The sequence below is a fragment of the Cnephaeus nilssonii genome (assembly GCF_951640355.1).
Source record: "Cnephaeus nilssonii genome assembly, chromosome: 3".
Lineage (NCBI taxonomy): Eukaryota > Metazoa > Chordata > Mammalia > Chiroptera > Vespertilionidae > Cnephaeus > Cnephaeus nilssonii.
Window position 1 is genome coordinate 49,351,900 of NC_137074.1, and position 25,174 is coordinate 49,377,073.

Below are 25,174 nucleotides of genomic sequence, written 5' to 3' on the forward strand. Positions count from 1 at the left end.
TTGGTGCATTCTAAGACTTTTGCTGAGTAGACTCAGACCCAGTAATGGCACTGAGTCTGAATCTGCATCATCCTGGTGAACACCGCTCACCCCTACCTTGTGGCTCACTGAGAACCTGCCTCACATAACTCATGTACCACCAGAGGCTCTTTTCAGTGACTAAGCCTTATGAGCAGCCAACAGGCAGAAGTGGACTCAGGGTGCCTTGGCCTTCCTTAACTCAAGAAAAAAACAGGCCCAGTTCTAGTGGAAGCTGGGCTCAATGTGCAGTCTGGCCTTTCCCCCACACACCCAGCCCAGCAGAGAAAGCCATCAACCATGGGTCACTTTGTAGCTCCTAACAGGTAGCCCAGGGCCTGTCACACGCAGTGTCTGACATTGGCATGTACCAGAGATCCTCCCAAAAGGCTCCAGAAGCAACACACCTAGTAGTTGACTTGAGACTACATCAGAGCGCAATTTGATTAGTTCTACAATTCAGAATATTCAAATTTATAGAGACTTCAGATAGAAACATAGAGAGTTACACAGTCCAGTTCCTTCATTGTACAAAGGGGGGAAAAACAACTCAGAGACAGGGAAGGGAAATGAATCACTCAAGATAATTTACAACTAATAATATAGTGACTCAACTTGGAGCAGACTTCAGACCTTTCATTTCTATATCCTTTTCCAAAGGGGTTTGCTTCATTTCCTTCTATTTGTTTACCAACTGTGTGGCCATCACTTGTATTTTCAATGCTATTAATACGTCTCATTTGCCATACCTAGGATAGAGGTCAACTGATTCATCAAAGTATGCATTAGTCAGATTCTGAGCATTATTATTAATTCCAATGGTAGCTATTCTCTAATAATGTCACCATTCTGTGCCAGAAGCAGACAGATTGAAAGACAGGCGTGTGTTTATTCAGCTATAGTTACAGCCCTCCAAACACATGCACTGATATTCTTACTCATCAATAACAACAAACTGTTTTTTTAAAAAACTGGCACTATTGCCTGCTGAGAACCAATTCCAGCATATAATAATTATAAGAGTTCCATCAAAAGGTTGATGGGACTTGGGCAGCTCAACAAGTGTGAGCTACGTATGCAGTTTACCTGTGGGAAACCGCTAAACGGCACTTCCCCCAAACCTAAATAGGATTGTTAACTGCCAGACAGCTCAGGGCATTTTATTGCCTCCTGTTGGCCAAATACCTGAACAGCTGTAGGCTATTCCCCAAACTGACAATACCCTTTGATACCTTACCCTTTGAAGTGTATATTTCCACCTTGCCTTGGGACAAATTATGTTTAATAAATACCACGTGGTCCTTAGACAAGGTAGAGTCTTTAGCTCCCTTCAGCTGAAGATCCTCTGACCCCCCAATGCCTTTCAAAATTATCTTTCATCTCCGTATTCTTTAATCATCTACGCGCAGCTCCTTTCTCCAGAATGCTGAACCCTTTGTAAGGCTGGGAGAAGAACCCCAGCAATTGCCTATCCAGTTTGGCTCAGTGGATAGAGCATTAGCCCATGGACTGAAAGGTCCTGGGTTCGATTCTGATCAAGGGCATGTACCTTGGTTGCAGGTTCCCTGGCCCTGGTCTTGGTACGTGCAGGAGACAACCAATCAATGTGTCTCTCTCACATGGATTTTTCTCTCTGTCCCTCCCTCCCTCCCCTTTCCACACTCTCTAAAAATCAATGGAAAAAATATCCTCGAGTGAGGATTAACCAAAAAAATTAAATTAAATTAAAAAACTGGCACCATTAACCTAAATATTTGAAAGGAAAACTAATTCCCATACCTGACGTACAATATGTTCCTATGGCAATAACTCATTAAATTACAGCTACCACTCTTGAAGCTTGAAAAGAAAGTTCACTTGGTTTGTTTTCATGAAAAAAGCCTTTCAGAAATCTTCATGTTATGTTCTTACTACCAACTACTACTGTTTTTCTTATTAGGCATTAAAGTTGATGTTTTAGGTTACGCTTCCTCACACCATACCATAAAAGCCAATGACACTAATAGTTGGCCAGGCTAGGAAACCTAGAATTTTTATTATATCAAAGCCCTTTAAATATTTTAATTAAAGGTTTGCTGTAATCAAATATGTATTTCAAAAGGGTGACTTTGGTACCAGTCCTGGGGGAAAGCTGACTGTTTATGTCAGCTTTATGACACAGACCGAGTTGTTCTGACATTAAATTGTCAGACCGAATCTAGGACAAATGCAGTGGAGATAGAGATAAGACAACAGGTTGAGGTACTGAGGATGTGTAGTTGGTAGAACTTTGTAGCTGATTGCATGTGAGACTGAAAGAGAGGAAGAAGCAGTGATGTCCAAGCTCCTGGCAGTATGCCAAATAGCAAAGGAGCTCAACTCAAAAAGGAGACTGGTGTAGACAATTTTTCTTATTTTAATAATAGAATAATGGCCATTCTCAGTATAATATGTGAAGTGCCACCTATGGGAAACAAAAGGGGAGTAAAGTCACATTTGCAAATAGAAAAAAGGAAATGAATCATAAGGAGCATAGCACGGTGTCTTGGCTAGGCCACAAAGAAAGGGAAAGGGCTTGATTTTGAAAGAACAAATAGTCAAACACAACTAAAGCAACAGGTCAGAGAAAGTGGGAGGTAAGAGCAGAAAGATAGGTTGGAGCTACACAATGAAGGATTCCCAATACACGCCTAAAAGGTTCAGAGTTAATTCAGGAAAACCAGTTGTCAATGAAGGCTTTATAATGGATTTAACAAAATAAAAATGCACGTTAAACTACTCAAATATGTTAAAGAATACAAACCTCTTTTTGTTTATTTCTTTTAAGAAAAAAGCAAAAGGTATAGCTCCACTGATTTTAGCTTCCTTTCCCTGGAGTACATGTGACTATGAGCTTTAAAGAGTCAGCTAGGTCAGGAGCCCTAGCAGCTGAGAATGGAGTATATATACCATCCTACTTAATAATAGACAAATATGCAAATTGACCGTACCTTCGCTATGCCCGCGATTGTCCAGGAGGCGCTGGGGGGCGGGACTCGGGGTGGCCGGGGTGGCTGATTGCGCCGGCCGGACGCTGAGCTCGCGTCGCCAGCGGGGGCTCGAGCTCAGCGTCTGCGCCATGGCTGTGCTGTGGCACAGAAGGGGCCTCTGGGGCAGCGAGCTCACGTCCCACCGCGGACCATCAAAAGCGGGGGAGCTGGGTGCCTGTCCGCTCCGGCACCAGGCCTTTCAGAAGCCTCCGGCGGGACGGAGGCTTCTGAAGGGCCTGGTGCACCAGCGGACAGGCACCCAGCTCCCCCGCGATTGAAAGCAAAAGCGTGGGAGCTGGGTGCCTGTCCACTCAGGCACCAGGCCTTTCAGAAGCCTCCACTGCACCGGAGGCTTTGAATGGCCTGGTGCACCAGCGGACAGGCACCCAGCTCCCCTGCGATCGAAAGCAAAAGTGTGGGAGCTGGGAGCCTGTCCGCTCAGGCACCAGCGATCAAAAGCAAAAGCGTGGGAGCTGGGTGCCTGTCCGCTCAGGCACCAGGCCTTTCAGAAGCCTCCGCCGCGCCGGAGGCTTCTGAAAGGCCTGGTGCACCAGTGGACAGGCACCCAGCTCCCCCGCGATTGAAAGCAAAAGCGTGGGAGCTGGGTGCCTGTCCGCTCAGGCACCAGGCCTTTCAGAAGCCTCCACTGCACCGGAGGCTTTGAAAGGCCTGGTGCACCAGTGGACAGGCACCCAGCTCCCCCACGATCGAAAGCAAAAGTGTGGGAGCTGGGAGCCTGTCCGCTCAGGCACCAGCGATCAAAAGCAAAAACGTGGGAGCTGGGTGCCTGTCCGCTCAGGCACCAGGCCTTTCAGAAGCCTCCGCCGCGCCGGAGGCTTCTGAAAGGCCTGGTGCACCAGCGGACAGGCACCCAGCTCCCCCGTGATCGAAAGCGAAAGTGTGTAGGGGACCCTACACGTGCATGATTCAATCATGCACTGGGCCTCTAGTATTAAATAAAAACATAATGGATAAAATTCTAGAACTGCTGCTTCAAATCATGGCAAAGTTACTGGGATAAGGCTTACTTTTCTGACATAAACAACTCACATGTTTAGCAGTTGCTCATACAATGACGACTTTGCACACCAATCCCATCTTCCTCCTAGCTTATTTCCAGCTCCTGCAAATGGTCTGGAGACTGAGGAGAACCAGGTTAATTTAATTTATTATTGCTTCCTAAAAAATAAAAATAAAGCTAAACCCAAAGAGGAAAAATGGCAATATTTTTTAAACAGTTTTTTTTTTAAATTTAACTATAGTTTGTATACAATCTTACATTGGTTATATTAGACTCAGGTGTACAATACGGTGGTTCAACATTTTAATTCCTTACAATGTGATCACCCCACTAATTCTGGTAATCATCTGTCATTGTGTAGACTTATTGTTGACTGTATTGCCCTTCCTCTTTTAACCCATCCCCCAACCCATCCCTTCTGGTAACCATCACTTTGGTCTCTGTTTCTATGAGTCTGTTTTTGTTTTGTTTTGTTTTGTTTGTGTTTTAGATTCCACATATAACTGAAAGCACACAGAGGATGGCTTTTGATATAAATTGGCAAATTTAAATGTATGAACACAATTACATCCAAATAAAGGGCATGGGAGGTACTTAATTAGCAAGTGTATATCATTAGTGTATTGAAACAAAGAGAGAAACTACATAATTGTTCAACATTTAACTGATATTACCAATAGATGAATGTAGTGATAGGTAGTTTGTCAACAGATATAGTGATCTGTAGTATACCTTAGTAGTTAAAGCATGGCCTCTGGAGCCAAACTGCCTGGATTGGAATCTTAACTTGTCTATGGCCCCTGTTTTCTTATCTGAGAGAATAGGGATGATAAAAATACCTATATCATAGAATATTATAAGTATTAAATGAGCTAATACAGCTCAAGTTTAAGAAAAATGTCTAACAAGACATATACATTTTTTATTAATAATGGATGATTACCATTTAGTGTACCTATATTTTTCAAAGTTCAAGTTTTCTGTATATCACAAAAAGAAATATCAGCTAGTTTAATAGGAAGGAAAGTTTTCTTAAGATAACAACTCTTTTTGGTTAGGATTATAGTTCCAATGGCAATTAAGAATATAGTTCTGAATGAAAGGAGAGGAGATGTGAAAAGAAAGAGTGGAGTTGTGTCTTAGCTCGGCTACTGTAGCAAAACACCACAGACTGGGTAGTCTATAACAACCAGAAATTCATTTCTCAGACTTCTGGAGGCTGGGAAGTCCCAGATGAGGGTGCCAGCCTGGTCAAGTTCTGGTGAAGGCCGCTCCCTGGTTCATAGTTGGCACTACTATCTGTGTCCTCACAGAAGGGTCTAGGGACCTCTATGGGCTCTCCTTTGTAAGGGTGCTAATACTATTTATGAGGGCTGTGCTCTTATTAACTGGTTATCTCCTAATAACCTTAGGCTCTGGGTTCTCAACATATGAATTTATGACACAAACTTCAGACCATAGCAGAACTGATACCATGTAATGTTCAACTAAATACCAAAGAGAAATGGGGTCAATGAGAAATTCCATGTGGTGGGTTGGCAAAAGTAATTTGTGAATATAAAGCTTTCCCATCTTCCAAAATCTTCAACAAAATTTGGCCACGTTCTGAGTTTGAGGTGTCTAGGAGAAATACAGCTTCCCTAGAAAAATCACCAGAAAAAAAGATGAGGAATGAGGAATAAAAAAATTTCATCCATTTTAATTTTCATCTCAAAAGGTAAAATGATTCCTAGGTTATATTTATATCTACTTTTAAAATATACTTAACATATTTAATATTCTTGATGACACCATTTTTGTATAGTAGATGACCACAAATAGTTTTGAATAAACTTTGAATGAATGAATAAATAAGAGATTATGTGAAATAAGATGTATCAGATAGATGAGATTTCCCCTTAAGGAACTCTTGGGAAAGATTCAGTATCTGTCACCTTCATGTCATTGGAATTTAGAGGATGCTTTATAATTATTGACAGGGTAGATGAATGGGTATACCATAGAAATAAGGGCAATGGGACCAAGTCTAAAAACTAGACCATGTATAGTCTTCCAACATCCTGAAGCTCGGGCTGCTCTAGTCCTTCAGGAAATGTATTTTTCTAGGTCCACTTCTAGGTCTGTGTATTCTGGGGAAGACTTTCTAACACAAGCCAGCAGTTGGAGTAGCAGGTGGTTTTTGATATGTCAGACAATATATGATTGGAATGGAATTATTGTCTTACCTACTGTAAAAGTATTTTGAACAGAGCTTATCACATAGTAAATACTAAGAAAATGTTAACCACTGTTTATTAAATTTAGATATAGCAAGTTTGAAAAAATTCTGTATAATTTGGGGCATGGGGGAGGGGGGAAGTCACTGTATGGCCTTAGGTATATTTTGATGATATGAGAATTCCAAGAAGTGAACTGGATGCACCCATTAAATGCTTAGTGATTCTTCACCTACTATTCAAACAAAAATGCCATCAAATGACTACAATGTAAAAGTGACACGTCAATTTGAAGATGCAAAGACAAATCCAAGATAGTCTTGTATTTAAGGAATTCACACTCTAGTAGGGAGGAATACCAGCAAATATTAATTGAACACTAAATGAAATAGCTCCCTTAATCTTTCTCCCAAACATATGAAGTAGGCATTAATGCTATCATCATTATACAGATAAGGCAACTGCTATACAGAGTGCATAAGGAATTTTCCCCAGATCTTGCAAGTAGAACCAAACTAATGGAGATGAGGTTCAAATCCCAGCGGTCTGGCTCCAGATCATACTCTTAGTCACTATTTTGTACTGTTTTTTTTTCAGGGCTTCATAAAAAGTGTTTAGCACTGTGTGCAAGATGAATGGAAGATGAGAGATTATGGAGATAGGGAGACCAGGTATTGAAATGGTAACAAGGACCAGAAATACACAGTAATCATGGAGCTGGAGATTATGAAATAAATGAAGGAGATACTGGAAAAAAGGAGCTAATAAGACCTAGTGACCACCTGCCATTGGGAGCCTGGAATATTGGAACAATCATTTTATATGCAAGAAGTGTTGAAATTCTAACAGCAGTATTGGGTGGATGACCCTCTGGATAGGGCAAGTGCTTTCATCTCTCTAAAGTACTCAACACTGTCCATTGTCTTTCTGACCATCCCGAGTCTTTTAATCTCTAGATTTATCAGTCATTATGTTATTATTTTTCATTTTTTAAATAATTTTTATTTATTTCAGAGAGGAAAAGAGAGGGAGAAAGAGATAGAAACAACAATGATGAGGAGAAACATTGCCCGGCTGCCTCTTGCATGCCCCCTACTAGGGATCAAGCCCACAACCCGGGCATGTGCCTTGACTGGGAATTGAACCATGACCTGGTTCATAAGTCGAAACTCAACCACTGAACCACGTGGCCAGACAGCCATAATTTTTCAAATAATATTCCCAAAGCAAGTCTCCTAGCTTCTGTCAAATAGGAACATAGAATGATACTGAGCAATTTCAGAGGCATATTCCACATCTTCTTTCTGAAAGAAAAAATCACTTTATTAAAAACAAAATCTCTGGAAGTTTATTAGAAAAATCATCTCCAACAATTACCAGGAATGTCACAAGGTGGCAGCAAAGTATAGCATAAAATCAGTTTGAGCAGCAGTCTTGAGGGCACCTTTATGAAATATTCTCAGATTCCAAATATTTTGTATGTATACCGTACATACTCATGTATACCAGCTATATAATTGTCATCTCCACATAGCACCTCACAGTTTACAAAACTCCCACAAATACTACCTCTCATCTTATCCTCACCGCCCCTATGTGAAGTCCATGAGGATCATGGCTTTCGCGGAGAAAACCGAGCAGTTTTACCGCAGGTGCCAGAGGTGCCTCAGAGGCTCAAAGTTAAGGCAAAGCTCAAAACTTTGTCACTGTTTCTAGTAAGAAGTGCTCCATGGGAAAGAGAACATGAATGGGGATACCATACTTTCAACTTCAGAGGGGAAAAAAATCTAAGAGTATTGATAGAACTGGTAAAACTTTACAAGAAGAAAAGGAATAAGAAGAAGAAGAAGAAGAAGAAGAAGAAGAAGAAGAAGAAGAAGAAGAAGAAGAAGAAGAAGAAGAAGAAAAGGGCTTTTATTATTTTTATAACAATGACTAAAATATTTCGCTAAGACAATTATAGAAAGCAAAACCTGAAAAAAGTATGCCCAAGAGGAAAAACATATTTGTCTTCCAAATGATACTTGTGTTCATTTCCTGGGGCTGCTATAACAAACTACCACTAACTGGGTGGCTTAAAACAACAGTTGTAGAGGCCAAGTCCCAGCTCAAGGTGCCTGCAAGGGCTCTAGGGAGAACCTTCCCTTGTCTCTTCAGCTTCTGGTGGCTCTGGGCCTCCAATTCTTGCATCCGCATTCACATGACCTTCCTCTCTGTGTTTCTTATAAAGACACTTGTCAGTGGGTTAAAGGACTACCTGAATAATCTAGGATAACCTCACCTTGAGAATTACACCTGGAAAGACCTTTGCCCAAAAAAAAGCCACATTCTCAGGTACCAGGGGTTGGGATTGGGACATATATTTTTGGGGTCCACCATTCACCCCACTGCAATGCTCTCGGTACTTTACTTGCACCTGCCCATGGGGAGCTCACAAACCTACCTATTATGGACACCCCAACCCTCCCACAGGTTTAGTTGCCACAGGGCACTAACATCTCATTTCTCTTCCAGAGTCTGACACCATCTTGCTGTGCCACTTGTACTCTCTGCTTGGGCTCAGTCTCCTCATCTGTCAGATAAGAAAGCTAGACCAGCCAATGGTCACAAAGTCAAAGGCATGACGAGTCTGAGAGGAAATGAAGAACTGAGAAGGCTTCGGGGAAAAAAGGGAAGGCACTTATACCTCTGCCAGTCACTTGTCAGATTATGGTGGAATTGTCTTATCTCCCTCTTTAGTTGTACATTTGTTTATTCTCACATTTTGTTGAATATCTACTTTGAGGCAGACCGTATTTGAGGTTCTGAACTGTAGAGATGAGCAAGGCAGAATCCTCCTCTTAGGATCCCCACAACCTGGCAGGAGAGACAGACATGTAAGAGGACTACAGTCCAGGGTAAACATGTTAAGGACAGGTTCTCTATATACATAAACACAGCAGTCACAGGGTCAACCCTGGATGTGTGGGTGGACACAAGTGTGAAAAAAGCCTCCGTAGGGGACACACATCAGCTGGTTCTTAAGGGGTGAATAAATTTCATCATCTGAGCAAGATCCTTGAAAACAGTACATGTGGAGCAATCGAGATGTCTGGAGATGCCAACACATGAAACAGCAAGGGGGTAGGTGCCTATAGAATAAAGTATGCCAAAGGAAAAAAGGAAAAGAATATCCTCTGGAAAGATAACCATAATTACCATTACCATTACCTGAACACTGGCTTTGTGCCAAGCACCATGCCAAATGCCTTTGTGCATTATATATTCTCACAACAGTGGGGGAATGGCAATGTAGGCTAAGCTGTACTGAGGTGACACGCAGCTCCCACATCTCACTTGCTTCATACAATGAATGCTTGTTTCTCACCCACATAATCTGGTGGGATTAGGTCATTCTCCAGGGTAGTCTTCTAAGTGTTGGCTCAGCCTCTGTTCTACTTAATTCTTATGGCACCTTCTTATCAACACATGTTTTCACAATTCATCAAAAGAAAAAAGGGGCTGGAGAGTTCAGTACCAGTAACTGAATGCCTCTGCACAGAAGTGACATGTCCCACATCTGCTTACATTTCTTTTATTAAGCAGGTCATTTGGGCACAGGTAACTTGAAGGGACAGAGAAATGTCATGTCCGGAATTAGAGGAGAAGCAGGTACTGGGGAACAAAAGTAAGGCTTAACACAGGTAGCTAGCTACCATTATTATGGTCATTTCACAGGTGGAGAAATTGAGACACAGAGAAGTCATTCAAGGTCACACAGCTGGTAAGTGGCAGAACCAAGATTTGAACTCAGATCTGACTCCAGATCTGAAAGTTTTCTTGATTGAGAAATGTGTATGCCATGCACATGAGTTTGAAATTATCCCATAGGGAAAAGGGAGTTATTGGAAGGTTGTAATGGGGAGAATGGAAATTACATTTGGATTTTAGAAAGATGTGTGTGAAAACAATGACTGGGGAGGGATAAGACCGAGGCTGTGAGGCCAGTAGAACTATAACAGTTTTCAGAAGGGACATGGTAAGGCCCTACCCTGAGCAGTGCCTAGACTGAGGGTTATGAGGAGGAAGCAGATCTAAAAGTAACTAAGAATTGGAGCACATAGGCTTAATAAGTAAGTGGATATAAAGGATGCTGACAAAGGAAGGAGGAACAGATTATGATGAAAGGGTCCTGGCTTGGGCAACGAGGATTGGAAGTGCCATTTACCAAGACAGGATGTCAGACAAGCATCAGATTGACTGCGTTTGCTTTCATTTTCAATGGGGAGAGGGACATAGGTGGTTCAAATCTGAACTTGGTGCATTTGAGTGGCCTGTGCAAATCCAAGGAGAGAGCTCCAGCAGACACTTCAGCACATGCATCTTACACGTATCGAAAGAAGCTTTATTTATAGGCACGTAGTTGGGGGAAAGCATGCAAAGGTGATAGTGCAAATCATATGACTGATGAAATGGCCAAGGAGAGAGAGAAAAATGACAGTGAAGGATGGAGCAGCCTCTCTGAAATAGAGAGGTTTTAAATCTCCCTGAAGGTAGGGACTTCAGACTAAATGCAAAGTATTTTCCCAAGAATGCCTGACTAAGCTTGTGAAACAGAAACCCACCAGAGTGTTCACCATCTGGAAATAAGATTAAAACCCACTGCATTCACAGCAGTCTTATTGTCTATATCGAGTAGGGTGCAGGTCCCCAAACTTCACAGGCCTTGAAATCAAGACACACACACACACACACACACACACACACACTCTCACACATACACATACACATACACAAACACACATTCTTTTTATCCTTTTAGCAACTATTGTATTAGTTTTGGCTTATTACCGAAAGAATATATGTTTACTGTAAGTGACAGTAATGATATGTGTAAGAAAAAGAGTAAACCCGGTTGGAATGCCAGCAACCCCCTCTTAGTCACTATTCTAGGCTGGAAGCTTGCTTTCCGGCTGCACCTGAGGAAGGCCAGGAAAGCAAATGAGGGGGCGTGGAAAGGGGCGGGGAGCAGACGCGAGTTCATTTAGGGTTTCATGATTCCAGCTTCGCCACACGTTCCGAATGCCTCTCCCCTTTCATTTCCGCCATTGGAAAAAAAAAAGGGGGGGAGGGGGTGCAGCTTATTAACCACACATAAACATCTTCCTTTAAACTGCTCTGAGGCTATTCCTGTCCACAACACAATGAATGGGCTGTGGATGTCCAATGTGAACCCCTTTCTGCCACAGAGGCAACGATGACTTCATGAAATGGTTTTCTGTGTTCTAACAGAAAGACGGGCATTCTGGAAAGTCACTCTTTCTGCAAACATAGCGGCCTGGGAAATCTGCCCCCCAAAAGAGCTGATCATATGCTTGTTATCCCAAAATAGCACCTTCCTCCATTCTGCCGAGATTCGGCGCAAGACTGACTCATGCAGCCCGGGGAGGCAGCCCGGATCGCGGATCAGGGACCGGGAATTCCGGCCGGAGCAGCGGCCCTGCACGCCAGCAGAGCTGCAGCAACAGGCGCGCCCCGGCAGCCAAGAAAGGCAAAGCTCTCAGTGTCTCTCTTACTAGAGGGCAGACTACGTAACAGGATTCGCGAGGCCCTGTTAAAAGAAATGTGTCGCGTTCTTACGCTGCCTCTGAATCTGCCCCTAGTTCCGAGGCTGCTCCCCCAGGGCAGTCGCGTCCCTCAATTTGCTCACCACTAAAGCAACGCCACCAGCTTCTTCTTCCTCCCCAGGCCAGGTCACCACCCGCCTCCACCGCAGCCCCAGTAGCTACCTGGATGGCCAGTCTCTCCGCATCGCCGGTGGCCACGCCTCCCAGAGGTCTGCCCTGAGCTCTTCCACCCGGAAGCCAATCTCGGCGCCCAGGAACTCTCCTTGGGCCCAGGGGCCCCAACACTGTTTTCCTTCTATTCAGTGTAGCATACCAGTCTTAGCAATCTCCTTTATACATCTCTGAGTTACCCACAGTGCCTCATGGATGATGGGCTGTTTACTGAAAAACGAATGAGAATCATAAACTAGGAAACAGATTCCTCATGCATCCTCAGGTATAATAATTCAGATGAGGAATGGAAGTTATTCATGAATATAACTCTTACATTTCGTCTTCCTTTTTGCTAATTTCTTTTTGTAAAAGGTATTTTTTTAATCGCACAGAATGAGCTCTTTTCATTCTTCCATCTTCGCAGGTCACATAACTGGCAATGTTCTGTAAATGACTCTTGGTCTTCAACACTTCATTAGATTTTCTTCCCTGAGTGCCCAGTTGATCTTCCTGAGGCCCAAGTGAACACTCTTGTAACAAAGGAGAATCCACCTTTTAATTTTAAAAGATCACACAGATTCAAGCTCTATGTACCTTGCATGTCCAATGATGCTGATGAGCTTGCAGGTGAGTGGGTAGAGAACAATGACCACAAAAACTCACCAAAAGGACATCATAAAGGCAAATGCACCATATAAGAGCACTAAGTTTTATAATGACCAACAAAACCCACAAAAAGTGCAAAGTTGCATGTATGTTGTTTTAACCCCTTTATTTAAATGCAAGGACTCTTTGCCAAAATTACACTTCAATGAATACCACTGATTAGGTTCAAACACAAAGTAACATAATACCACAAATTGGCCTCTTAGAGTAGTTTAGAAATTCTCTACTAGACTACTTTATTATGAGCTATGAAAGCATACAGTAGCTGATTCACAGCAATTCAAAATTCTGGCTTTTTATGTAAAATAAAAAATACAAGGGGACTCACGAACATCATAATGTCACCTTATGGAACATATAAATAGCCTACAGAGTAAAAATAGAGAATATCTTATGGTCATCTTATAGTTTCATTATTTCACATAGAATAATACTTAATAAATATTAGAAGGAAGAGAGAGGAATAGAAAGATGATGTATAGCTCTAGTAATAAAGGAATTGCATTTAGAAGAGGTGTTTTTAATACTTCGATCAGCCAAGATCTGAAGTGATAAACAAAGGTCTATACTAAAGAGTCTCATTCTACACTTGGTGATCAGAGATAGGTAATTTGGGGAAAGATGTTCCTTTCTTCAGTGTAGGGGTTCTCATTCTCCAATGCTTACAGAACATACCCCTGAATTGGCCTTAAACATCATCTTGTGAATGGGAGGTGGACGGGAGGGTGATGGAGCCCTATGTAGTTTAAAACAAAATAACAACAAAAAAGCGTAGTCAATAAACTTGTGATAGTTAATTTTATGAGTCAATTTGACTGGGTCACAGAGGGTCCAGATATTTGGTGAAACAATTCTGAGTGATTCTGCATGGATATTTCTGGATGAGATTAACATTTAAATTGATAGATGGAGTAAAGCAGATTGCCCTCCATAATGTGGGTGGACCATATCTAATCAGTTGAAGGCCTGAAGAAGAAAAAAGGCTCACCTTTTCCCTGAGTAAGAGAGAATTCTCCAGTCATACTTCAAATGGAACATCAGCTCTTTCTTGTACTAGAGCAGGTACCAACCCGTTTTTGGACTTGAACTGGGACATTGGCTCTGTGGATTTAGACTTATCAGCCTTGATAATCACATGAGCCAATTCCCCCATCTAATAAGTCTCTCTCTCTCTGTCTCTCTCTATGTCTCTCTACATTAGAGCCCTAGTGGTGCATGGATTCATGCACCGGTGGGGTCCCTCACAACGATGCACAACCACAGAAGGGCTCCAGGGCATGTCTGGCCCATCTCGCCCAGTCCCCAGCAGCCGGACCCCAGCAGCAAGCTAACAGACCAGTCGGAGCGTCTGCCCCCTGGTGGTCAGTGTTCTCTGACCATCATAGCGACTGATCAAACAGTCAAGGGAACGGTTGGACACTTAGCATATTAGGCTTTTATTATATAGGATATATACTTTATTTGTATATATTTATTTATATATTCTATTGGTTCTGTTTCCCTGGAGAATCCTGACCTTCAATACAATACCTACAATTTTTGTAATACTGCACGTTTTACACACTTGAGAAAATAACACTTAATAAAATTGAAATTTGTGATGATATACAAAATAAACAGTGTGAGAAGACATTTTAAAAGGTCTTAATTTTAAAAGATCAGCATTGTTTAATTGGCATCAGATTATGTCCTGCCTCTGACATATTCAGTAAGTGTCACTTCATTTCCATTTGAGTTAGGAGAAAAAGTATGATGACAGATTTAATCTACTTCTCCCCTTTCCCAGCCTCTCCAGCCTAAGGCATTTAGGGCTCCTGCTCAGCCACACCTTATGGAGGATCATAGGAGTGAAGGAAATGTCTATTTATCCAGATTAAACATCACACTTGAGCCATAAAGCAGTGGCTCCATCATTCTGTTTCGGGAAGGGGTCACACATGGGAATCAAGTATTTGGGATTCTTATATTTTGGTGATTTCTCTGCAATACATAATTTTACCCACTTCTCCTAAAATAATCCTAAAACTCAAAAAGAGTGTAGAAACTAGCTAGTCAATATTGTTTATTTTGGACATGGATAAACAAAGGCTCAGAGATGAAAAAAATAACTTGTCTATACCACATAGCAATCATTACCATATGTAATGAAGCCTACACTCTCAGCATGTCTTTATGATTCAAGAATAAAAAAAGAACCATGGCAGTGTGGCTCAGTTGGTTCAGCATCATTCCATACATCAAAATGCCCCTGGTTCAATTCCTGGTCAGAGCACATGCCCAGGTTTCAGGCTTGATCCCTGGGATCCCAAGTCGGGGTGCATGCAATCAATGTTTTTGTCTCACATCAATGTGTTTTTGTCTTCTCTCTCTCCCTTTCCTTTCCTCTTTCTTTGGAATCAATAAAAACACATTAAAAAATAAAAGAGTTTGGTTGAATTCTTCATGAAAATCTATGATTCTAACCCTTTCCCATAAAGCTTTTGCTTAAAGGATTATACCATAAAATAAAACTCTGAACCTCTCTGACCAGCACTGCCCATTTTGAGAGTACTTATTCACTAAAAACTGAGCCACCTCCTGTCATTGAAACCATACTCCTGTAACAGATGTCATCATAGCATTCTCCAATCCAACACTTGCACTGATTCTCAATAGCTTGATGTGGGGAAGGAGGAAGGAAAGGGGAAAGTGTCCAAATTGCTTAGCCTGAAATATAAGGATGTCTATAATCAGAGCTCAACCTAGTCTAGCAACAAACATACATATATATAGTACATGGATATGAATACATAGTAGTGTAAGGCACAATACTTGGGACAGTAGACAAAACAAAACAAAACAAAACAAAACAAAAAACTGATTTGGCAGTAAATCCTCCAGGCTTAGTAAAGGCTTTAGATAACTGCAACATCTTGACAACGATTTATGAGAGACCCTGAGCCAAAACTATCCTGCTAAACCACTCCCAAGTGTCTGGCCCACAAAACTGTGGGATAATGGATACTTGTTTTAAGCCACTGTTTTGTGATAACCTGTTTTGAAACATTGGATAACTTATATGTCCATCACTAGATGAATGAATAAACAAACTGGTATATCCATACGATGGAATACTAAGTGATAAAAGGGAAGAATTGTGGATACATACATTATGCTTACAATCTCAAAATAATTATACTGTGGGAAATAAACTAGTAAAAAGAGTACTTACTATATGATTCCATTTACATAAAATTCTAAAAATCCAAACTAATCAATAATGACAGGGCAGATATTGGTGGGTTAGAAATGTGGATGAGGCAAACAGGGGAAGAAGGAGTTGTGTGTGTGTGTGTGTGTGTGTGTGGTGGACATGGTTGTTATACTCATTGAACTTCCTATGCAATGATGTCAGAACTTAACACATTCTACACTTTTTTCATTCTGCACCATTTCCATTTCAATAATACCTTAGTAAAATATTTAAAAAATTATGAAAAAGTGATGAAGGCTTTGGTATTGTCAGGATTGAAAGACATTCACTGAGCCAATACCCACAATGCAATGGGAAGGAGGGTGGGAAGTCTCTTGCTCTCTGTCCCCCACTAGGTGGCGCCCATGCTGAAGCCTTTGTTTTTGGTGTGTGTTTTCTTTTGTTCCATTAGCCATTAATGGTTTGCCTTTGGTATCTTCTCTTAAGCCTAGTTATTCTCTAATTATGAGTAATACATTTAAGATCTACTCTGGAGCTCTTTTCTAAGTGATGTTGACCTAATGCTAGATGTTTCACCTCAATATATAATTTGTAGGGTTATTGAGAAGATATAAACTGATATAGGAAGTACCTAGCTGTCACTTTGTAGGTACCTAGTAGATTGTAATTATTATGTTAATATTTTTATCACTGTAAAGCTATAGTCTATGATAAGGATAAGAAAGGTAACTGGTATTTGCTTTTCCTAATGGACATTTGAAAATTGTACTTTGACCATCCAAGTAACCTTAGTTTTAAATAGTCAGATAAATCAGGTCACTGTGGGAAAGGGGTGAGTTAAGGTCACACATTAACTAATCCTTTGAGAGCTTAGGTAGTTGAATGGTGCTTTTTTTCAACACCTAATGCAGCCTTTCTCTGCTGAAAAAAAAATCAATGTTGCCTTTGGGTTAGAAAAGTCAAACACAGGACAAAAAGAATCCCTGGTTTTATAATTTATAGAACAATTTCCCATTCACCATCTCATTTCATCTGCACAGAAACTGTGTTGTAATAAAATAAAGGGATGTTACCCCACTTTAGGTTGAGAAAGCTGAAGGAACGTCAGAGGAAATGACTTGCTGAATACCACACAAGCTAGTATAAGAATAGCTGACCCTAAATCTTGTGCATTGTCCATAACTCTCCAATGAGTAAAAAAGACAAGATAAGGAAGTACTGTGTGACTCAAACTAAAGAGCAAGGTTTTATAAAGGTGCTGAGGGGAAACCAGGTCAATGAATTACTTGAATAGTATGTCCTCTGCTTATAAAAAGAGAGGAATTAAGTAAATCATAAGCAAGTCACAATTCAATCTATCAGGTGGACCCTTTAAGAATACTTAATGACATGGGGAACATGCCCACATTTTAATACTATTATGTTTGAAAGCAGAAAAAAGCAACAGTTCAGTACCATATCTATTGGGTGATGGAGGAGGGAAGAGAAATGAATGGACAAATATAAAAATATGCTTTTGTCAGTGTTAAGACTATAAATGGCTTTTGTTCCTTTATATTGTTTTATATTTTCCTACTTTTGAACTATGAACATACCAGAGTATGTTGTTGTTCTTACTACAAAAATAATTATGTTTTAATGAACAAATAGTTCTGAGAGTCATTGTACATGATTTCCTAAATATTTGGCCCACTGTACTACTGTATTCAATTCTGGGAGTAAAATTCTCAGAAAGGGTACTGGTAACAAAGTGGAAACCTGATCCTGCCAGATTTACCTGGAATACTGTGTGCGTTTTGGCAACACTGGAGAGAGGAAGCTGGAATGAACTTCGAAAAAAGCTGGAACAGAGAAGAAACGAAGAGGCAATTTTTCCATATGGCATAGAGGAACTCATTTAAAATTAGTTATCTTAAATGGAGGTAGACTAAGATGAAGGGGATATGAGTGAGGAGATTGAAGTTTATAAAATAATCTGTTATATGTGGGAATGTCTGAAGCCCACTGAATTTTAATCTATCAACTGTTTTATTCAACTTTCTAAACTCAAAGTGCCTTGCACAGTACTGGCAAATAGCAGGCACCTGAACTGAGCTGTAGTTTGTAGGTTGAATAAACATGAATGTATCCAATAAATCTTGAAATTTACCATGGGTTATTAGATGAAGCCCTAAAAAATGTTTCAATTTGTAAAAAGTCATTTTTATGATAGTAAACGTGAGTAACTATCTGGTTCCACAAAAAGGTACAGGCAGATAGCAAGATCTGGTAAGAGGGATTACTGGGGTTGGGGGGAGGGATATTTGAAAGATGATCAATAAAAATATTGTTTGGGTAAATTTATCTGAAAAAGAAATTCAGACTCTAGTTACCTATATTATATCAGAATAATAATGAATAGGTAATAATAAAGGCAATCACCGTGTCTATATAACAATTACAGTATGCCAGACACTGCTATAAACACTTTTTACATATTAACTAATTTAATTTTCCCAAATGTCCCTGTCAAAAGGTACTCTTATTCTCCTTTCCATTCCCTTCATTTTAATAGTGAGGGAACTGAAGCACAGGAAGGTTAAGTGATTTGCCTCAGGTCACACAGGTAGGAATTAGCATAGCCAGGATTTGAACTCAAGCCTTCTGGTTCCACACTCTGCAACTTAACCCCCTACTTTCTTTCAAGGGGAAACAACAACAACAACATGTTCACCTATGCATATACTATGACAAACATATTTATCAATTGCCCTTATTTCTTAAGCCACGGTAGCTTTGCCTCTCAAAGTAAACCTGTAAGCAGGAAGTGTGTCCTCACTTTTTGCCACCCCCCCCCCCCATCCTTAACGTCCATGACATCCAAGATTGGTGTAAAGCCGCACTACAGACAAAGTTCTGCTATGACACATCTAATGTTTATATGATTGACATTCAAATTTCTTTTGAAAATATTACGTGTTTCACTCAAATTGTCAAATGTAAAGAAAGAACAGCTCTCAATAAAGAGCCAGACAATTAATAAGAAAATAAGAACTGGGTCACCATATGTGAAACATTTTGGGGATTGATTTTAGCAATCTTATCATTGCAAAATGAGTGAGCTCATATTATTTCCACCTGCAAAGGAACAGCCTTCATGAACTACATTTTCATTGCCGAGACACACACGGCCCCTTTCTGCAAGAACACTCAGCCCATCTGCTCACGTTTAAAAATATAAATTGAAGACTCCCACGCTGCCTTGGTTTGTAAAGTGTCTATCACCAAATCTTTATTCCAAGACTCCTTTAAGTCTATGATTTTTTTCCGCTCACTTTTCTTTTCATGGCTTTCAGTAATTCTTTTACAAGTACCTTATGATTAAGGTTTGCTGTAATAGACAATGACCTTCAGAGTGCAGAATGTCAATGTTACTTCCATCATGTCTTCATTTTTACTAGTTGGGAAAACACTACTTTCTAGCCTGGTACTAAGCCTGTTTCCAAGAAGGAAAATTAGAGTGCTCTTTCCCTTAAAAATACACAAAAAAGAGGGGGGGAATGTGCAGACAATTTTTCTATCTAGTCAAAGCTCATTCCCTCAAGTCTATTTAAAAGATTAAAAACTACACACATGGCCCTGAACAAAGGAGCAGAGGTACTTGTTGAGTTGTGTCCATACAAGAACTATATCCCCATTGTCATAAACCACATTTGATTGTTCTAAAAGCCTCAGGCCCAATCCTTCCTTTCTTTCCCTTCCTTCCTTCCTTCCTTCCTTCCTTCCTTCCTTCCTTCCTTCCTTCCTTCCTTCCTTCCTTCCTTCCCTCCTTCCTTCCCTCCCTCCCTCCCTCCCTCGCTCCCTCCCTCCCTCCCTCCCTCCCTCCCTCCCTTCCTTCCTTCCTTCCTTCCTTCTATTCACACACTCATTCAATCAGTTTGATTCTATTAAGTGTGATTTGCTAGGCACTGTCATGGGCAGTAGAGGGACACAGAAGTGACAGATCCTGCTCCCTGACCTCAAGGAATTTACCATCTGGGAGGTAGGAAGACCAGTGCTGGGTCTTCTGATTTTCAATTCTCTTTCTTTTAAAAATCTGAGACTTGCAATGTTGTAGCCAACTTCTTTATTTGCTTATTTACTTTCTTTCTTTCTTTTGTGAAGGCACTTTATGCAATGAACCATTTAAAGTAATTGCAATGAACCATTTTAAGTTCCAAACTGTTCCATGTCCCTAGCTGCAGAGGTGTCTGCCAGTGCGTGGTATTAGAGCAAACTACTGGAATTTGTTGTAGAGCCAAGATTGCTACATTTTGCAAATGTTGCTGAAGTTCTTATTTAAAAAAATGTAATCAGAGATGAAAACTACTTTAAGCTTACCCTGAAGTCCAACTCAAGGATTTTTTTAGGATACAGATAGAAACTGCTGAACCATGGAGCAAGAATTGCTAAGGGAATGTGCGATGATATTAAAATACTAGAGTCTTAGAGTATGGCACCAAGTCAGTTTATGCCTGCTGAGGACAACTGGTCTACGTCCCACGTGTGAGGCCTTTCAATAAATGCTTCTCAATAAAGAGCCTAAAAAGACCTAATTTGTCCTGGTTGGGTGGCTCAGTTGGTTGGAAGGTTGTCCCTTACATCAAAATGTTGCAGGTTCAATTCCTAGTCAGGGTACATACCTAGGCACGTACATGAGGCTACCAATGGATGTTTCTCACATCAATGTTTCTCTGTCTCTCTCCCTTCCTCTCTCTCTAAAACCAGTAAACATATCTTCTGATGAGGATTTTTTAAAGAGACACTAATTTATGTTATTGTTTCATTGGGGGTGATGTCATTTACTTGAAATACATGGTATATCTGATACTAAGGAAATAGAGATATGTATAAAACATCTATTAAAACACTCTCTTTTCATTATAGAGAAAAATGGGCACAATATACTCAATGAGAGGTGAATGCCTAATTATGAGTTTAATTACACAGATAATTTTGTTGCCATTGAACATTAGATAGAAGAATTTCAATGATGTGGGCCATAAATACAACTTATGGCTAACTGAATAAAGTAGGTAGAAAACTATATGATCAACGCATCCTTTTAGATTTTTTTTAAAATTGCAGTTTACATTCAATATTATTTTGTATTAGTTTCAGTGAACACCATAGTGGTTGGACAATCATGAACTTTACCAATTGTTCCCCCAATATTTCCAGTACCCAACTGGCACCATACATAGTCAACACATCTTTTTTTAAAAAAGGAATAATATAGACAAGAATATTGACTCTGATCAATTGAACATTCTAAAATTCCTCAATTTTGTCATGATCTTTCTAATCAAGGTCCTTCAATGTTCCGTCCTCTCTAGCTGAAACACTCAACTCCCCGCTTCTTTTTCACTGGAAGAATTCATCTTCATCCTCCAGGCATCCACTTAGATTGCACTACTCTCCCAGCAGGCTCTACCTTATCATATGTTTCTGTTATGTCCTACCATGGCACCCTGAACTTTGGCCATCACCCTACTATTGCACACTTTATTTCAGTGATTAGTTCACTCATCTGAGAGATAATTAGCTCCTCAACAACTTCACTGCTGTGCTTAAATTTACACTACATACATAATACATGGTCTAACACACATGGTTCATATTCAAAATGAATTTATGGAAAGAGTAAAATTATTTTACTTTCTTCTTATCACTTTTTTGGTTTATACACATTTTCTTCAATAAACATCTATTTCTTTAGCAAGTCAAAAAAAGATAATTGTTAGATGTGTTGTTATTGCCTTTAAAGATCTTCATTAAAATGTAAATGAAAACAATTTAGAAGAATTCAAAATTTTCTATCGTTCAGAATCCAAATGGCTCAATGGCTTCTTAGTCCTCTGAGAAAACTATAATTCAAAATTTCCTCACATCTTTCTGAATCTAAATGGCATGGTGAATTTTTAATCCTTCAATGTAATGAACATATTTACCTCAAAAATACCATCATGTTGAATTCACTAAAAGATTATGAACAGATATAAAAATGCCTAAAACTCTGAATACCTTATTCTCTTTAGGGTACTCACATATTCGAATAAACTCAATGCTTTACTCATTGACGATGTGTCTATTGCATTTACACTTGTTCAGTATTTATGAAAAAATAAAATAATGCTAGGTCCAGTAAAAATGCAGTCTGCCTAACCCTTGACTATTAAGAGCTACATATAAGAACTATGCAGATGCTAAACCGAGTTCAACATAATGCACCTTGCATTATCTTTGCCATTTTATTTCAGAATTACTCAGCTTTCAGCTTCTAAAAATAATTATGTTTAATTTTTTTATATCCTTTCAAAGTGCATTCCATAAACACAAATGGAAGTAACTGGTATTTAAAATGTGGAAAAACATTACCTTCTTAAAGTTAAGGTTTGTATCACATCATGGTTACTTATTCTTATTCCTGGATTATTATTTCCCAGTGAAATACATAGTTTATCTAGCTATGACAAGAATTAGCTGACCCCTGACAAGGATGTAGCCTTCCAGATACTAAGTATTGTAAGATCTGGTCTAGAACAGAGAAGCAAAAAGACTTTAAATGCTATGTTAGAGGTGTGGGCAGCCTTAAAGGTCTGGAGCCAAGACAGTTTCAAAAGTTTTAAAGCAAGGTGGGATCTCAGACCCCATAGCTGGTGATTAGAAGATCAGGCAGGAAATGATGCCCCAAATAATACAAGAAAATCCTAGACACCTTTTACAAAAATGTTCTCTCCTAACCCTGAATTTCAAATTTAGCTTGTTTTATAGGCCTTGAATTCTGTTTCTGAAATCATCATTTCATCTTTTTCTCTGGTAATTTTAAATCCTGGGGAGAAATCGTTCTAACTAGCTTCAGAAAGCCTGCTGAGCTGCTTTGAATAATAAGGTTCTGCTGATTAAAAAAACACACACAACCTGAGCTCATAATCTTTTTCAGAAATACATAGGAACATCAAGCTGATGTAGCATGGAATCATGGAGTTGAGTGATTAAGGTGTTTCTGAATTTAATTAGAAACCTTATAAAGGATCTGGGACCAGCTTTATCCCATACCTATATCTCCTCTGACATTTCCTGTTCTTTGTTAGAAGGAGTAAAAGAAATTTTAAAATTACTGGAAGACTAGCTATAGTAATTATTGTTTCTCTGATACCCTTGCTAAGCCTGCAAAATCACTGGCCATTTCCTCAGGGCCTGTCCCCTGATTCTCTCACTTCTATATATGAAAAAGCTATCCCGTTTTTCCTTGTTGTAAAGCAATTTTCTTCTACCTCATGTGAAATTGTACCAATCTATACATAATTATTTGCATTCATTTTTTCCATGTTTGAGTTTTTCCATGTTTGAATACACAGTTATTTTTTAAAGCTTTATCTAGTAGTTCCATTAGAGATCCCATGGGAAACAGGTCCAGAGAGGTCTAGAGACCCACCTGAGGCATCATTCCAAGTCAGAAGTACCCCTGGGCCCAGAAATAGACTCCAATCTGTGGGTTCAGAACTTGAGGCTCTTTACATCTAATAGAGCACCTTACTGTTCACATAAGGGATTTGGATTCTTTTAGTAACAAACCAGAATTTCAGCCACATTTTCTATATTTACTCATCATCCATCCTTGACCTTATCACTAAAATTTGTAGACAAAATCTGGTACTCTTGCCCTGTCCATTGAGGTGTGCCAGCCTGTCCCGCATAGTCTGCTCCCCAACTGTCTTACCAATTTCAAAGATTCTTTCCTTTCTCTGCTCCCTCTGCTTGGCTAAGGCACCTCCTTAGGTCCCAAGTCTCTCTTGGGCTATTACTCAATGTTGCTTTTCCTCTTCTGATGGACTCCTGTAAAGCTGCCAGCAAAGCTCTGATCCTCCACAGAGTACTCCATTCCCATCTCCAGAATGCGCTTTTCAGCAGTTTATGCCAGGCCCTAGATGGGCGCCTCATGGAAGCCAGTAGATCAATTACAGACAAGGTATGGGTCAACCCCTGACAGGTAAAATTCCCATCTGGAAGGAGGATTATTCTGTCGGTTCAACATCAAATGAGGAAAGGTCACTCCACTTTCAATAAAGTGAGAGTAGTAAATGGCAAAAATTAATTCAATATTTAAGGAACAAATTGCAGGCCAAGTCAGTTCTTTCTAGATCAGAATAACAGGTATAGATAGAGTGCCTAACAGATGCTGGGCACTGTGCTTCCTGACTGTTTACACCAGTTCTACTGTGTCATTTTAGACTTCACAATAACCTTGGGGGCAAGAGGATACAACCCAGGGCTGTCCAACTTCAAATCTCTAATCTCTATATTTTCTATGAAACTGTGCCTCTTTCCAGCTGGGGCAAGGTGAGGGGGCAGTTTTAGGTATACAATTATATCCAATTCTCTGTTGTGGTCTGGCACCACCTGGTGATAACTTTGCTGTTCCACTTAAATGTCATAGGGATTGTAGGCCCAGTGACTGGTTGGGACTTCCAGACAGCAGCAGAGATTCTGGTACTGGTCTCACCAGCTTGACCCAAGGACATAGGGCCTGTAGAATTCTGGAGACTCTAGGACCCACTCTTCAGCTCCCCACTTCCTAAGGAGGGATCACCTGTCATTTCCTGCCCTCCATGAACTTTCTACACACGCACACACCTCCCCTCCTACTCAACAATGAGTAATAGGAGAAAGAAGGAAGCCAATAGTCAATTGCCTTGGATGGAGATGGGAAAGGGGATTAATTGTCCTTACAGAAATGGAATATTACGTCTAATACGTAAACTTTACTGATGAAACCCCTTGATAACTTATATTTAGCTAAATGTATTTATATAGATTTAGTTGAAGTCTAGCAACATTTCTAAGAGCTAGTGAAGAGAGCATATAGTATATGTAATAATATATGAAGATATTGTATTGAATCTAAATTAGCAAAAGGTAAGAGCTTAATATTGGAAAGTAGGGAGTGGCACATAAAAGAAAAACATAATTATTATCATCATGATAACTGTACATAAAAATTTACCAAATGTGTGAAAAGTAACCATACAAAAATTATATGAAGAGGTTGGTAGTCATTGCTTACTATGTACTTGTGATTATTATTTGGTTAAGTGGAACGGTTGAATAACCCAAATGAGACTGGCATAGATAACAAACAGAGAAATAATATGTAACATCCCCTACATCTGATCCAGAGAATTACCATTTCACTTGGAATACTGAGGCAGATAAACTTGTCTCCATTGAATTCCTGGCTCTGCTATTTACAAGCCTTAAAAGTTCATAAAAGT

At 40.0% G+C, this 25,174-nt stretch overlaps 1 protein-coding gene across 1 annotated transcript in view; it reads right to left on the bottom strand.

Moving 5' to 3' along the window:
• FGF12 (fibroblast growth factor 12) overlaps positions 1 to 12,084 on the bottom strand; it is a gene marked incomplete at its 5' end in the record, with an annotated part of 401,111 nt that extends 389,027 nt beyond the window's left edge. The window contains one exon of the mRNA XM_079767431.1: positions 12,032 to 12,084. The remainder of the gene's footprint in view (positions 1 to 12,031) is intronic.
• Between the last annotated feature and the right edge of the window lie 13,090 nt (positions 12,085 to 25,174).